The sequence below is a fragment of the Ursus americanus genome, chromosome 8 (genome assembly GCF_024610735.1).
Source record: "Ursus americanus isolate L20-20 chromosome 8, mUrsAme1.1.p, whole genome shotgun sequence".
Lineage (NCBI taxonomy): Eukaryota > Metazoa > Chordata > Mammalia > Carnivora > Ursidae > Ursus > Ursus americanus.
In genome coordinates, this window is record NC_142134.1 from 79,747,401 (window position 1) to 79,761,064 (window position 13,664).

At 55.8% G+C, this 13,664-nt stretch overlaps 1 protein-coding gene across 4 annotated transcripts in view; it reads left to right on the top strand.

Moving 5' to 3' along the window:
* The window catches only part of SORCS2 (sortilin related VPS10 domain containing receptor 2), a 451,416-nt gene that overhangs the window by 150,608 nt on the left and 287,144 nt on the right, over positions 1 to 13,664 (top strand). The window contains exon 1 of one of the 4 annotated variants that reach the window (XM_087864308.1): positions 10,956 to 11,250. The exons of the other annotated variants lie outside the window; for them this stretch is intronic. The gene's annotated coding sequence lies outside the window, so the exon portion shown is untranslated. Of the gene's footprint in view, positions 1 to 10,955; positions 11,251 to 13,664 lie in introns of those variants that run through there. 4 annotated transcript variants of the gene reach the window in all.

Here is a 13,664-nt window from a genome sequence, read left to right on the forward strand (position 1 = left end):
TTGCGGATGAGGGGCCAGGCTCGGAGAGGTGAGGTGACGGGGTCCATGTTTCACAGCAGGACAGCAGCAGGGAAAGGATTCCAGCCCTTTCTCCTGGGTGGTCCCGTGCAGCGCCCCTTCCTCCGGGAGGCCGGTCTATCCCAGGGCGGCTCCCCCTTTCCATTCCGGCTGGGCTGGGGAGTCCCGCAGAACCACCTGTGTCCTTTCCCCAGGACAGCGTGCAGGCCAGCTGGCCTTGGGTGCCCCTCCCGGAGGGCATGCCCAGCCCTGAAGGGCCCCACGTGCAGTCGACCAGGCCCAGAGGAGCAGGCCTATTGCCTCCCTCCCTCCAGCATGGCCACGCCTTTGGGCGCATTGTTCCTCCGGGAGGCCCCAGGGAGTGACCTCTCAGACCGGCTGATGACTGACCTGTTCTCACATCCGCAACGAGGCCATGACATTGTGCCCTGGCCCTTGGCTGACACTGGGATCGGTTGGTAGCATCCTGGGGGATCAGCTGTGGCTCTAACCTGCCTGGATGGGTGGGCCTCTGAGGTTCCCTCTGAGATGCTGGGCACAGGCCCTCTGTGCGCTCCCGAGGCCTGATAGCCTGTGGCCTTTGGGGACAGCATGGGGCTCTGTGCTGTGAAGAGCTGTCCCATGTCCTAGAGGGCCCTTGTCTCTGGCGGGTGCAAGCTGCCACGTCGGAGGAATGCAGCAGCTGGTCCTTTGCTCGGGGAGCTGTCTGCAGCATGGTGGGGGGACTCCTGCTACTTGGCCATTGGGTGGAAGGTGTCAGACAACGGGACACCGGAGTGTGTCACATCACAGGTGTCGAGCGAGACTTTCAGCAAAGACTTTCCAGCCTCGTGTCTCAGGGCTGGGGGCAGGTCCCCATGGGGCTCTGTAGGTAGGTGGCCGTCAGGATCGGGACCCGACGTGGGGCCTGACACTCCTGTCTGGAACCTAACAGCCAGCCTGTGTTTCGCGACCTGTTTGTGGGTTATAAAAGCAACAAAAAGAAAAAGGAGATTAGAAACCTTCATGGGCCTAGAGCACTCCAGACTCCGTCCTAGGTGATGCTGCCATTGCCATTTGAAGATGAGGAATCTGAGGCTCAGAGAAGTTGAGTGGTTTCCCCAAGGTCGCCCCGCTCATGAGTGATGGATGGCTGAGTGAGCCAGCGAACGAGGCGAGGAAGCGGGCTGAGCGCAGGTGTGTGTGGCTTCCGGCCCTGCTGCTGAGTCACGGAGGCTGTGTTTAGTTTGGGTCCCGCCTCTGACTGCCACGTGGCAGCTACAGGGGTCCCCTGGGCCAGGTGGCCAGGAATCCGCGGTGAATACCACGGTGAATCCTTCTTGTTAATCTGCTGGCGTATCCTCCTGCCTCTTCCCTCAAAGGCAGCGCTGGGTTTGATGGGTTATTTGGGAGCTCGTCTTGGCCAGGCGCCACATGGCAGACAAAGATGGCAGAGACATGGGCACAGATCTGTGCTTCGGGGGCCACAGCTCAGGCCGCGTGCAGGTTCTGTAGACGTGGTTCCCAGGGCATCTGATGCCACAGGTGCTGACGGCCACTCAGCCCGTGGTCCCCTGACGCGCTTCAGAGGGCCCCGTTCTTGGCGAAGCCATACTGGTGCCCGCTGATTGCCTCCTGAACAGCTCAGAAGCTCTGCTTTCAACTCATTCTGTTATTTGGGAATTAATGCTAAGCTCAGGAGACTTTTTTCTGGATTCAGGTGTGTCCTCTTTGTTTTAAAAAATGGGGACATTTACCCTCTCTGGGCCTCTGGCAGCCCCCCAACCTCACTGGAAGGGTGTGGCCGCCCACAGGACCAGCCAGAGCCAGTAAGACTCCCAGAGCACCTGATTTTGGACCCAGAGCCCAGAGGATCAGTTTTTCCACCTGTGAAGTGGGTCCAACAGCACCTCCCTCAGGGTGAACGGTGAGCCTTCAGTGAGTCTGGGGAAGTGACGGCTCACAGATGTGTGTTCCTCCCCAGCAGCCCCATCCTCCCTTCCTGACGTGGCTCACCGTGGCTGTTCCACGCTGTCCTGGAGAGGTGGGGTGCATCCTCCGCCCTATAGGCCAAAGGTCCTCCAGAGTCCTTTCTTCCCGTTTCCTCTTCCTGCTGGACGACCTTGGTGCCAGGCTGAGGTGGGGCACCCGGGAGCCATGCTGGCTCCCTGGTCCCTCCTGGTCCCTTCTTCACGCATCTTCTTACTCCCAGGGATGTTAAACGTCCTCTACTTTGGAGAAAGGCAGATCTTGGCCCCATCCCGGTTTCTGTTTCCCTGAGCCGTCTCCGGTGGTCCCGGCCTAGCGCTCCGTGCGTATCTTGCAGCCCCGAGCTCTTGGACAGCCCTCTTCCCTTCCTCCTTCGCGGTTTTATCAGACCCTTTGTGGGGCCCCAGCCCCTCCTGCTGTGCCCCGTGTTCCCCATCAGCAGCGTCATTATCTCAGTGCACACAATACCCACTTTGGAGGTAACTTCGTTAGGCCTGACTGCACCCCACGGATGCCACGCGGGTTTGTAAAATGCTGCTGGCCTGTGAGTTGCCCTCGCGGAGATGTGGCCAACACAATGACAGTAAATGAGCCTGTGGCTCTGGAGGCCGCTCCCCTGCCCATGCCGCCCCTCCCCCGAAGCAGGAGGCGAGGCGGTGGGGTCCGCTTTGGGGTGAGCGCCCGCCTACAGCCGTCGCCCAAATTAGCGCCTCCTCGGAGCACGGTGGCAGCCGAGCCGGGCGCAGCGGCGGGCAGAGTGAGGACCGCCGCCCGACGGCCCCAACGGCAGCCGCCCGCCTCTCGTATTATAATCCCGGGGACCCGGTGATTATGAATAACATTATTTTATAAAGGAAAAAAATGGAACCTGCTCGCCTGAGTGCAGAACAATAGGAGATGTCTCCGTGTGGAGGGGGGTGCCGGGGGCGTCCGGGGGTGCTGGGCTCCGCTGCTGGCAGCTGGACTGCTTTTATTAAACTGACCTTCACACAATGGCTAAGGAAGAAAGGAGGAACAGGTTGAATGCTAATGACGGCAGACTTGGCTTTAATGCTCAGGCCGACAGGGACTCCAGGGCCCTCCGGGGCCCAGAGGCGCTTCCGCGGGCAGCCCCGAGGGGCAGGCCCAGTGCAGCCAGTGGGAGAGAAGTGGGGGGTGTGGGGGAGTCAAGCATCTGTGGGATTTGGCAGTGACAGGGGCGTGGGGGTGGCTGGGGGTGGGTGGCTCTCAGAGGACCCCTAGGCTCTAGTTTGGGGCATCTGGGTGGATGGCGGTACAGCCGAGGCTGGTCTGGGACATCCATCCGGTGCCGTCAGGCGTTCCTTCATGGACGTGGGCGTCAGTGGCTTTGAGATGTTTTTGAGGCCCACGACCATTTCTTCAAAAAGGATCTCGGAGACCTGATTTATAAACCAGATGAGCAGGGTCCCCTGTCACAGCCCACCCCTGTGCATGGCGATGCGTGTGGGACCCAGGCCCCCGGGGGGACAGCGATCGGAAACCCCAGTGTGCGGATGGCCGCGTGCTGGCAGGAGCTCCACGTCCCTGCTCTTCACCGTCCCACCCGCAGCCCGGGCTGCACAGATAACCACAGCAGGTGGGCGGTTGTGCTGGATTCCCCAGGACAGGAGGCTGTCCCCTTCTTTGTAGAGTGTCAAGTAAGCTCACAGCCACCCCCGTCTGCCTTACTGGGCGGGAACCAGAGGTGCCACCACCAGGGCTGTCCCCCCCCCCCCCCCCATCAAACAGGCCCTGCGCTGTCAGCATGGCTCGGCTCTGTAGGTACAAGGAGCGGGCTCTCTGTCCCTTGTTTGTGTTTGTTGCAGTGACATTCATCAGCAGGGCACGTGAGTCTGTGCCCGAGATAGAGGCAGAAAGTAGGGCCCGGGTGGGGCGCCTCTGAGCATCCCTGCACCCTGCACCCCTCCTTCTCCTGGGCTGCTTCTGCCCTGTGGTGTGGAAAGAGAGGCGGGGACTTCCATTCCTTCTTTCTCTCCTTCTTCACTTCCTCTCTCCCCTCCCTCCTCCCTTCTCCTCCCTTCTCCCTTCCCCCTTCCCCTCCCCTCCCTCTCCTCCTCCTCCCCTCCCTCCCAGTCTCTGAGACACTGTCCACACCCCTCACGTAAGCACCATCCAGTTTGCCACCAGCGATGGGCTGTGTGCTCACCAGCTGTGCTTGTTGCCCGCCGGCCCCGAGCGGGCCAGCTCCCCAGGGGCAGAGAGCGGCTTTATTTCCTGCTGTGTCCCCAGCACAGGGCTGGGCACGTAGCCCATGCTCAGGATTTCGGTTTTGGACGAAAGCATGCCTTCATCCCTTCATTCGTGCCTTCTCCCAGCATTTACTGGCCGTGGTTGGGCACCACTCAGCGGAGCCCTGGAATCCGTTTGCCTGTACCTCCCACCATGGTCCCCCAATGACACTACCACCTCAGGCTGCATTCAGAGAGGTATAGGGTCTACAGCAAGGGAGGTGATAACCTGTTGAACTTCTCAGGGACCTGACCACACCTTGAATACTGTTCAGGTGAGGTCATACTTGAAAAGGGGTGGCCATGGTCTTCATCGTGTCCAGAACACCGCGGCCAGAATGGAGAACTGGCAAATTCAGGGTCAAGCAGAGTGGTGAGGTGCAGAGTGTCGGACTCCAACAGGCTCGAGTTTCTGCACTGCCCCTCGTGAGCTGTGTGACCTCGTACCTGTTCCAGACCCTCAAGTTCCCCTCTGTGAAATGGGAACGATCGGTGCCACGGGTTGCCGGGAGAATTGAATGATAACCCTTGCTGGGGTGGCCGTCACAGCGACAGTGGACAGGGCATGTTCTCAGGGAGCACCCAGCTCCCCCTGGCTCAGGCCAAGCATCTGCGAGCCACCAGGTCGGGTTGGTGCCGGCTCTGACACTCACTAGGAAATTGCTCATTAAGGGGCCCTGAAAGCGTACATTGAATTCACGCAGTTTATTTTTACATAAATTTGGGGGAGTGGGAAAACAAAAAGAGACAATTTGAAAAGAGCATTCTCCAAGTATAATGAAGGCTTTGGCAGGGGCCCAAACCTGACCCCAAATCCCAGCTCCAGGGTGCAAGCTGGTGACAGACGCCCCGCCCGTCGCCTTCCCACAAAGCCCAGGCTGTGTGTCAGCTGCATTTTCAGCTTTGCCTCTGAAGGGCTGAGCTGCCTTTGGCCCTTAATCCTGCGCTCTGGGCTGCGGGAAGACTTTCGGGGATGGCGAGGTGCTTAAATATTGCAGGAGCCTTCTTTCTACAGAGGGCTTGCGAGCTGGAGCCGTCACTCTGCCCGCCCCGGATTACATGCCCCGGCTCACATGGTTGGGGGGAAAGGGGGCCCTTTTCTAAAGCAGGGGCTCGGGCCTCCTGAGGACGTTTCAGACTCACCTTCAGGGCTCAGTCCGGCTCACACCCTTGGGTGCAGCCCCTAGGAAGGCTGCCCTGTTGAGGACCCCCGAGTTCTTAATGATGGGCCAAGCCATGTCCCTCAGGTGGTTTGAAGAATACAACTCCGGGTTTCTGGAAGCAGCTCATAAGGGTGAAATTGGCCAAGTGCCTAGTGAAAAGCAATACTTAAGAACCCACCATGAGCTGTCTGTCCTAAGTCTGCCTCTGCTCCTCATAGCTGCCTCGGTTCACAGATGGGGAAACTGAGTCACAGAGAGCAGCATTTGTTTGCTGAACCCGAGAGGCTTACGGGGAGGAGGCGGGGTGTGCCTCCAAGGTCTGTTTAGGTGTTTTGGGGATGGAGAGTTTGGGTGAAGTGATGGGACCTTGGGACTCGGGCTCAGCCAGGGGAGGGGGGGTTGAGGGGCAGAGCCCGAGCTCTGCTGCTTCCCCTGCAGCGCCCCCTCCACTGTGGCTTCTCAGCCGCTGGGCTGTCTGCCCTCTGCCTCCCATGTCTGGTTTGCTTTGTAGTTTCTGCCCCCTGGATCTTAGTGGCTCCCCTGCAACCTCCTGCCAGCGTCTGCTCTGCAGGGCGGCCCCCCAGCTCTCCACTTACATCAGCCCTTGCATACTTGGGGGGTTTGCACACGCTGCTTCTGGGCAGGAGCCCTGCACTGTTGCCCCTCCCCACAGTTCTGCACCCTCTGCTCTGCAAGGCAAGGAAGCATGGGAGCTGTGTGATCTTGGGTAAGTTAGCCCCCCTCTCTGAGCCGGTTTCCTCATCTTTGAAGTTGAGATAATCATAACAATACTGATAACTCACCGAAGCGTGGGGATAATGTGAGGAGAGTCTTAGCACACCCCACGTTCACAGTTCACTGCTCTGCTCGCACAAGTAGTGGCTGCTGTGTCGCCGGCCCATGCAGGCGCCCAGGACGTTCAGGGAGGGCAAGGCTCCTTTCAGGTCATCCCTTCAACCCCCGGGAAGGGCTGGGGGACATGGTGCCCGGGAGGGGTGCAGCTTCTAATGCGGAAGCTGGCCTGGGAGCCCCTGACCTCCAGCCAGAGCTGTGTTCACAGCACTCGAAGGGCCCGGAAACGCTCAGGATTCGGCAGGTGTATCTCGTATTTTGATGTTGGAGCCTAGGCAGAGGAAGAGGGGCGATGGGCCGCTGGGCTGCCTGCTCTGCGTGTGTGGGCTGGCGCGGTGTGCGGCCGGGGGGGCAGACGACAGACCCGTCCACCTGGGATCTCCCTCGTTTCGGTTCTCGACAATTAGTTGTAACAAAGCTGAGAATACAGTAAACAACTTGAGTAAAACTATTTAAAATTAGGGTGCTTGGCAGTGTGACTAATTTATGATTGAAAAATAACACATCAGCACTAGCAAAGCTTTTCCAGTAGGAAAGAGGGTTGCCCGTCGTTGCCACGCCTCTGCGGGCCCTTCTGGCTGAAGCCTGGGGTTGCACCCTTTCCTCCACTCTTCCCATGGGCGAGTCCCTGCCTCGCACACCCTGGCCTGTCGCTTCCCTGCTCATCGTCTTGAGTTTTGTTCTTTCTTTCCCGGCCCACCTGCCCGGCACAGTCCCCACCGTGTTTCCTAAGCACTGCTGTTGCTGCTTGAAGGCTCTGGGGGCCTGGCCTGGATCCCGGTCTGACCGGGGGCCTCCGCTGGGCCTCCAGGCACGGGATCTGGTCCTGTCTTTCTCCCTCCTGGCTCTGAGGGCTCCTGCACAAGTAGGAGCCAGGTATCTGCTGAATGTTTGTGGGGTGTTTCATGCAGAGTCGGCCCGGGCTGTTTGTCCAGAGGTCTACGGTGTCCCCCTTGGACCCTTCACTGCATTTCTATGGAGGTTCTCAGGAGCCTGGATCCATGTGTGTGTCCCCCCCCCCCGCCCCCCCCACAGGGCCCCCCCATCCTGGGCTTGAAGGGGCTGCCTGCTTCCCCCCTCCAGTGAGGAGGTGCTGACCAGAAGCTGAGGTGGTCAGGGTCCCATCCCGGCGGGCTGCCTGTGCCCTGTGCCCTGCGGATCACTCGCTGTTGCCATCGTGGAGCACATTGGAGTCCTCCTCGAGAGCCTCACCACACTTCCCTGGTTTCCACGGCGATGTCAGTTTCCCATTCCGCCTGCTCTTCAGAGGGATTGTAAATTCATTATTTCATACTTAGGTCTTGCACTCTGCCTTGTTCGGCTTCTAGATTCCTGTGTCTTGATAGGACTCTATTCATTTATTATCTGATGGGGGAAAAACGAATTGAGTTGCTGCCTGGATATTTCCTTATCCCCGGGGCCCGAGGACGGCCGTGCTCACAGAGCGGCCAGTGCACCCTGAGATGCTGGAGCTGGCTGTTTGGAATCCCCGTGGTGCGCCGTGGGCTCGGGGGCTGTAGATTTTAATCACTGTGGATAAACCGAGCTGCTTGGACCAGCCCCTGCACACAGACCCCAGGGCGGGGGGGGGGGGGGGGAGGCACGGGAAGTGGGTGGGTGTCTTCAGCTTGCTGCTGGTCCTGGTCCCGGCCAATCACTGGGTAGCTGCCTGCCCTTGGACAAGCGGTGGCAGCAGTGTCTGAGCCCCTCATCTTTAAAATAAAGTCGACTTTGCAGGGCTGGAGGCTGAGCAGGCAGAGCCCAGCACAGGGAGAGACACAGCATGTGACATCTGACAGCTGCTGAGTGAGCCATCCTACGCCCTAGCCGGGGGGTGGGGGAGGCTGGTGGTGGTTCTCAGTCTCGGCCATTACTGACATTTTGGACCTCATCATTTTGGCGCTGTTACTGTTGCAGGGGCCAGCCCATGCTTTGTAGGCTGTTCAGCATCTCCCTTGAGCTCTTCCCGCCAGAGGCCAATAGTGGCAATCAAAAAAATACCAGACGTCACTAACTGCCAAATGCCTCCTGTTTGAGAACCACCGCCCTGACCTCCGGGGTCCGGCCCATGAGAATGTCTGTACCAAATCCGCCCTCAGCGTCCTTCTGGCTTCTCCCGTCACCGTGACGACTTTGCATCCTGCATTCCAGCGATGCATGCTGCTCGGTGATGATCGGGTGTGTGCTATTTCCCCAGGGAAAGTGAATGTTGGTGTGCTGTCTTTGTGTGGACATGCATGTGTTTACGTTTCTCTTAGATCAGATGCTGAGGAGTGGGGTAGCTGCATCTTGTGATAGTGTATTTTAGCTTTATAAGCAAATCGTTTCCAAAGTAGCTGTGCCGTTTTGCATTCCTTCCACCAAGGTGCCAGAGTTCCAGTTGCTCCACATCCTTGTCCACACTTGGTATTGTCAACTTTGAAATTTTAGCCATGCTTGTAAGAGTGCTGATCTATCTTATTGTGATTTAACTTGCATTTCCCCAATAACTAAGAATATTGAGCTTCTGTGCATCCATATCTTTTCTTTGGTAAAGCAAATGTTCGACATTTTTGGCTATTTTCTGTTGCACTGTTTGTATTATCAAATTGCTAGAGGCCTTTAAATGTCCTGGGTTCAGATCGTTCACTGGCTGTGTATTTTGCAAACATTTTCTCCCATCTAATATTTGTCTTTTCTGTTTCTTTCTTTTTTTTTTTTTTTTTAAAGATTTTGTTTATTTATTCGACAGAGATAGAGACAGCCAGCGAGAGAGGGAACACAGGCAGGGGGAGTGGGAGAGGAAGAAGCAGGCTCATAGCGGAGGAGCCTGATGTGGGGCTTGATCCCACAACGCCGGGATCACTCCCTGAGCCGAAGGCAGACGCTTAACCGCTGTGCCACCCAGGCGCCCCTGTCTTTTCTGTTTCTTAACAGTGTCATTTGGGTGTAAATTTTTAATATTTGTGAAATCCAATTTATCCATTTATATTTTTTTTATGCCCATGCTTTTGTGTCTTACCTAAGAATTTTGACCAGAAGTCAAAGAGATATTCTTTCCTGTTTTAGTCTAGAATTGTTACAGTTCTAGAGTTTACATTTGGGTCTAGGACCCATTGTGAGTTGGTTTTTCTCTATGGTGTGAAGTAAGGGTTGAGATTTGGGTTTTGTTTTGCTTTTTGTTTCTCTGCAGATATATGTCCTATTGACTCGACACCATTTGTTGAAAACACCATGATTAATGATTAATTGATTAATTAGTGATTAATTTTAAAGGAGTAGAAAGAGATAAGGGGACTTTCTTAGAAGAAGGATGGAATTAGTTCATTAAGACCCAGGGTGTGGAAATAATCTTAACCCAGCTGAGAAAGGAAGGAGGGAGAAAAGCAGAGGACAGCTGAGCCCTCACTGGCTCCAGGTGGCAAGCTCATTTCAGCCAGATTTCTCCCATTGCCATGGAAATTGGTTGCCACATAGGCAGCAGGAATGGGATGCCTCCCAGAGCCCTAGGTATTTATTTAGCAGATGGAGTGGCCCGACTTGCCCACTTTCTACCCCTCTATTCACACCCTCTGGCCAAATTTGCTCTGACCATGCATGACTCGGGGCCCAATGAGGCCAAGGCTGGATCGCGGTGGCTGTCAGGGGCTGAGTCCCCCAGTCACTGAGAAGCCCACATGTTTGCAGGGAGTATTCAGTGGTGGCCCATGCAGCTCCGTGTCATGTCCTGATGGGGACACAGGCTCAAGTCCTGCATGTCACCCTGACTCTGCAGTCACCTTATGCTCCTGCCTGCCTGCCTGTCTGCCTAGGTGGACAGCATGCAAGGGTGGGTAAGGCCTCGAACTGGGAAAACCCACCCTGAGCTCACCTTTATGGGGGGCCTTCTGTGTTTGGTTGGGATTTTGTTGCAGACAAATTAACAAATCCCCACTCTGGACTGGGAATGGAGTGATCCTCAAAAAGAAATGTCTGGCTAACCCCATCCATCATCAGGGCTCCGGGCAGAGTGATGAGGAAAGGCAACGTGTTGGCTAATTCATGGTGCGAGAGAGGAGTTGAGGGCCCTTGAGGCTTCCTTGTCCAGCTCTGGCTTACACGAATCCCCGGCAACATTCCAACCAGCTTCTCCCCCACTGCTTGCTCACCCCTGGTGATGAGGAGCTCACTACTCTGATCAAGGGGAAACTCCCGCTACAGATGGAATGACTGTCTTTTCTAACCCCTTGAGTCAAGATTGGGGATACAGAGTTATCAAATAAGCGTATTGGGCATTTATATCAGTATCTTGTTGAGATGATATATGGAAAATTCTGGGAACACCAAGGCCAGCACTGTGGGCCATTCTCTCTGGACATGAAAACCCTCTCGTTCTTACCTCCTGTGTTGGGCCTTGAGGCCTCCTGGAGCCATCCGCAGGGCACTGCCCCTGGGTTTCTGAAGCAAGGGCTTGACCGGGCCAGCCAGTGGGAGTCCTTGCCTCACACACGTCCAGTTCTTGTGCACAGCAGTGGTAAGCGTGAGTGGGAGGCCAAACCCCACTACCTGGGTTTGCACGGAGAAGCGTCTCGGGTCAGGCCGTGCTGCCCAGAACCAGGCTGGGCCAGCCTCGCGGGAGTGGGAGTAGCAGCCGGAGCAGAAGCGAACACAACACCACACAGCAGTTTGCATAGGCCGTGCTGCCGTGGACACCCGCCCTCCTGAGAACGCCTAGAGGTGACTGCGAGTCACAGGGTGTCCCCGGGGCGGGGGACAGGAGCAGACGTGTCTGGTTTCAGTACACCTGGCTCCTCCATTGTCTTGGGCAAGCTCCTTCCCCATCACTGGCCGCCGATCAGCTGATGTGTGTGCAAGTGCCTTAACTTCCCTGAGGACCAGCTGGACGACGGGATTGCTCCGAATCACAGACTTGCCGTGGAGCTCAAACCAGGGGAAGGCTTGTAGCCTGGAAAGTTCCAGATAAGTGCTGTGATGTAAACATCTAAGCCAGGTGATGATGAGGTTCACACGAACACACAGAGGTACGTCTCGCACGTAGTAGGAGCTCCGTGGAGGATGGCTGACTGTGTGCGTTGGCGGCTTAAGAGCCCATCTCGATGGTGCTCTGTGCTGCGTGCGCTAGAATGAACACGACCTCTTTGGTTACAGAATTTCCCCCTGAGGCTGAAAATAGAAAGCCTTCTTATTATAGAAAACCTGGCAAGTGTGCAAAAGGGAAAAGAAAACCATCCTGCACCCAGAGGCCGGCGTTTCTGCATTCAGACCTTTCCGTCTGGTTGGTTTCCTGCCCACGTGTCTGTGTATCTGTCTTTGTTCATATGTGCGTATAAACTTAACAGTCACAACGAAGAGACGATGGGAAACATGCCAAGTTAGTTTATCAGGTGTTTGCTGCTCCCCCACTGGACGTGGGCCCCGCCCCAGGCTGGGGTCCAAGGGTGGGTGTGAGTCATGGTCGCCGACTTCCAAAAACCCTGTGGTCTCGTGGAGGAAACAAAGACACACAGATTTTCAGTGTCATGTGGAAACGCAGGGAGGACCTGCTGTATATAGAATTTCAAGTATTTTTTCACGTAATATTGTATCATGAGTATCTTCTCAGATCCTTGTTTGTCTTTTCCCGTGCTTTGTGTTTGCTGATTGAGTTAAACGGCATTGCTACAGTTTATGGAAACTTTCGCTCAATAGGCACTGCTCCGGGCTTGCTATTGTAAGTAAACAGCGCCGAGATGAGCTTTGAATGTTGACAAGCAGAGGTGTCAGCCCAGCCCCGGAACTGGGGACAGAGCGGGGGTGACAGATCGGATCTTCTGCCCTGGGTCTGATTCTGGAGGGAGAGAGAGTCTTGCAGAAAGCTGCACGGCTGTGGTCTCCGCTGGAGCCCAGCAGACATTTATCACTTTGGCGTCCCCCCGAAAGTTGGCACCGCATCGTGACGCCTGTCGAAATAGTTCTGCCAAATTTGCTCCATCATTAACTTTCCATCACTGTTAATTTTAGACAGGGCTCTTCATTCACGTTTCCTGTCTTTGTCAAGTTGACGGAGATGGGTCTGCTTTCAGCCTGACGTGCTGGCGGCGGAGCACTCCTGCACCCAGGACGGTAGGGTGCCCTCCGCCACAGCTGGTCACGACATGATTTAGCTGCATCGGCTCGGGAAGTCTACCCGTCTGCTCGATAAATGCGTCCCTCCGGTGAAGGGAGCGTTCTGTCTGATGTACTTAAGTTACAGTTCGGCTGTGTGTTCTGGTCCCGGGAGATTCATGCCCATCCTTGTCCTTCGGAGGGAGATGCACTGCCTTCACCCCGAGGAGAGCATCTTTGCAGAGATTTCAAAAATGAAGCTCTTGTTTATGTCCACAAGTCCACCCCTCCTGTCATTTTCTTTTCTCCAACAAGTGACAAATGTACCCCAGTTTTCATGACAAAGGATATATGTTTGTGTGTGTGTATATATATATATATATATATATATATATATATATATATATATATATATATATATTTCTCCTCTGCTTTTAGCTAGACTTCCTTAGGCTACCCTGAAATATTTAGAGAAGCCAGGGTCATGTTTATTTATGACAGGTGTATTTATATCAGATACGAATGCGAGAAGATGGGGTCACTTCTCTCTTGGCTGACGTTTGCCCTTGCAGGGGTCTCTTTGGATGATTTAAAGCACCTGATGGGGTTGCCTCCCTCCCACCCGCTTGGAGAACACCTGTGCACCAGGCTTGGCTCACGGCATCTCCAAGCTGTCAGTCTCCACCACACTCTCCAGGCCCGCTGCCCGTTCAGATGGTTCCCTGGCGGCTGAGAATTAACCTGGGTCTGTCCAGCGCGAGCGTGGGCTTGTTCTGTGATGGTCTCAGAGGAAGGGTCACATGTCTCTTCTTGCCCCATTGTCCACCATGGACACAGCCTAATTCTTGGCATTTTGCAGCCCTTGGCTGGGATAGGCAGTAGAGGGGAGCCCCTTGGCAGCTTAGTTCTCCAGTAGCCCACACAGCCTGCTTTGTCTGACATGCTGCCATCAGTGGTCAGCCACACACATGTAAACTGAAGTGTGAGGCTTTCGTGGAATTCTGTTGCCCCCAGGGCCCTGTGCCTGGGAGGGTGGCTGAGGGTGCCGGGTCAGAGGGACAAATCCGAGAACGGGCAGCTCTCCACGTGCACTAGCTGTGAAACTAAGGATTCTTTCAGGAATTGCACGCAGGCTGTGGTTTACCCCCCTGCTTTATTGGTTTGTACAAGGTCAGCAGGAACTGGGTAATATGACCTTGGGCAGGGGAGAGGTTGTTGGGCTGCTGCAGGGTCTGCAGGGTGGCCGTGGGGAGCAGAGCAGCCTGCATGGTCCCACCAGGCAGAGCTGGGACCGACTCAGGGAGATAGGTTCAGCTAAACCTGCAGGGGGGGCCTTTGGAAGGTGGGGAGC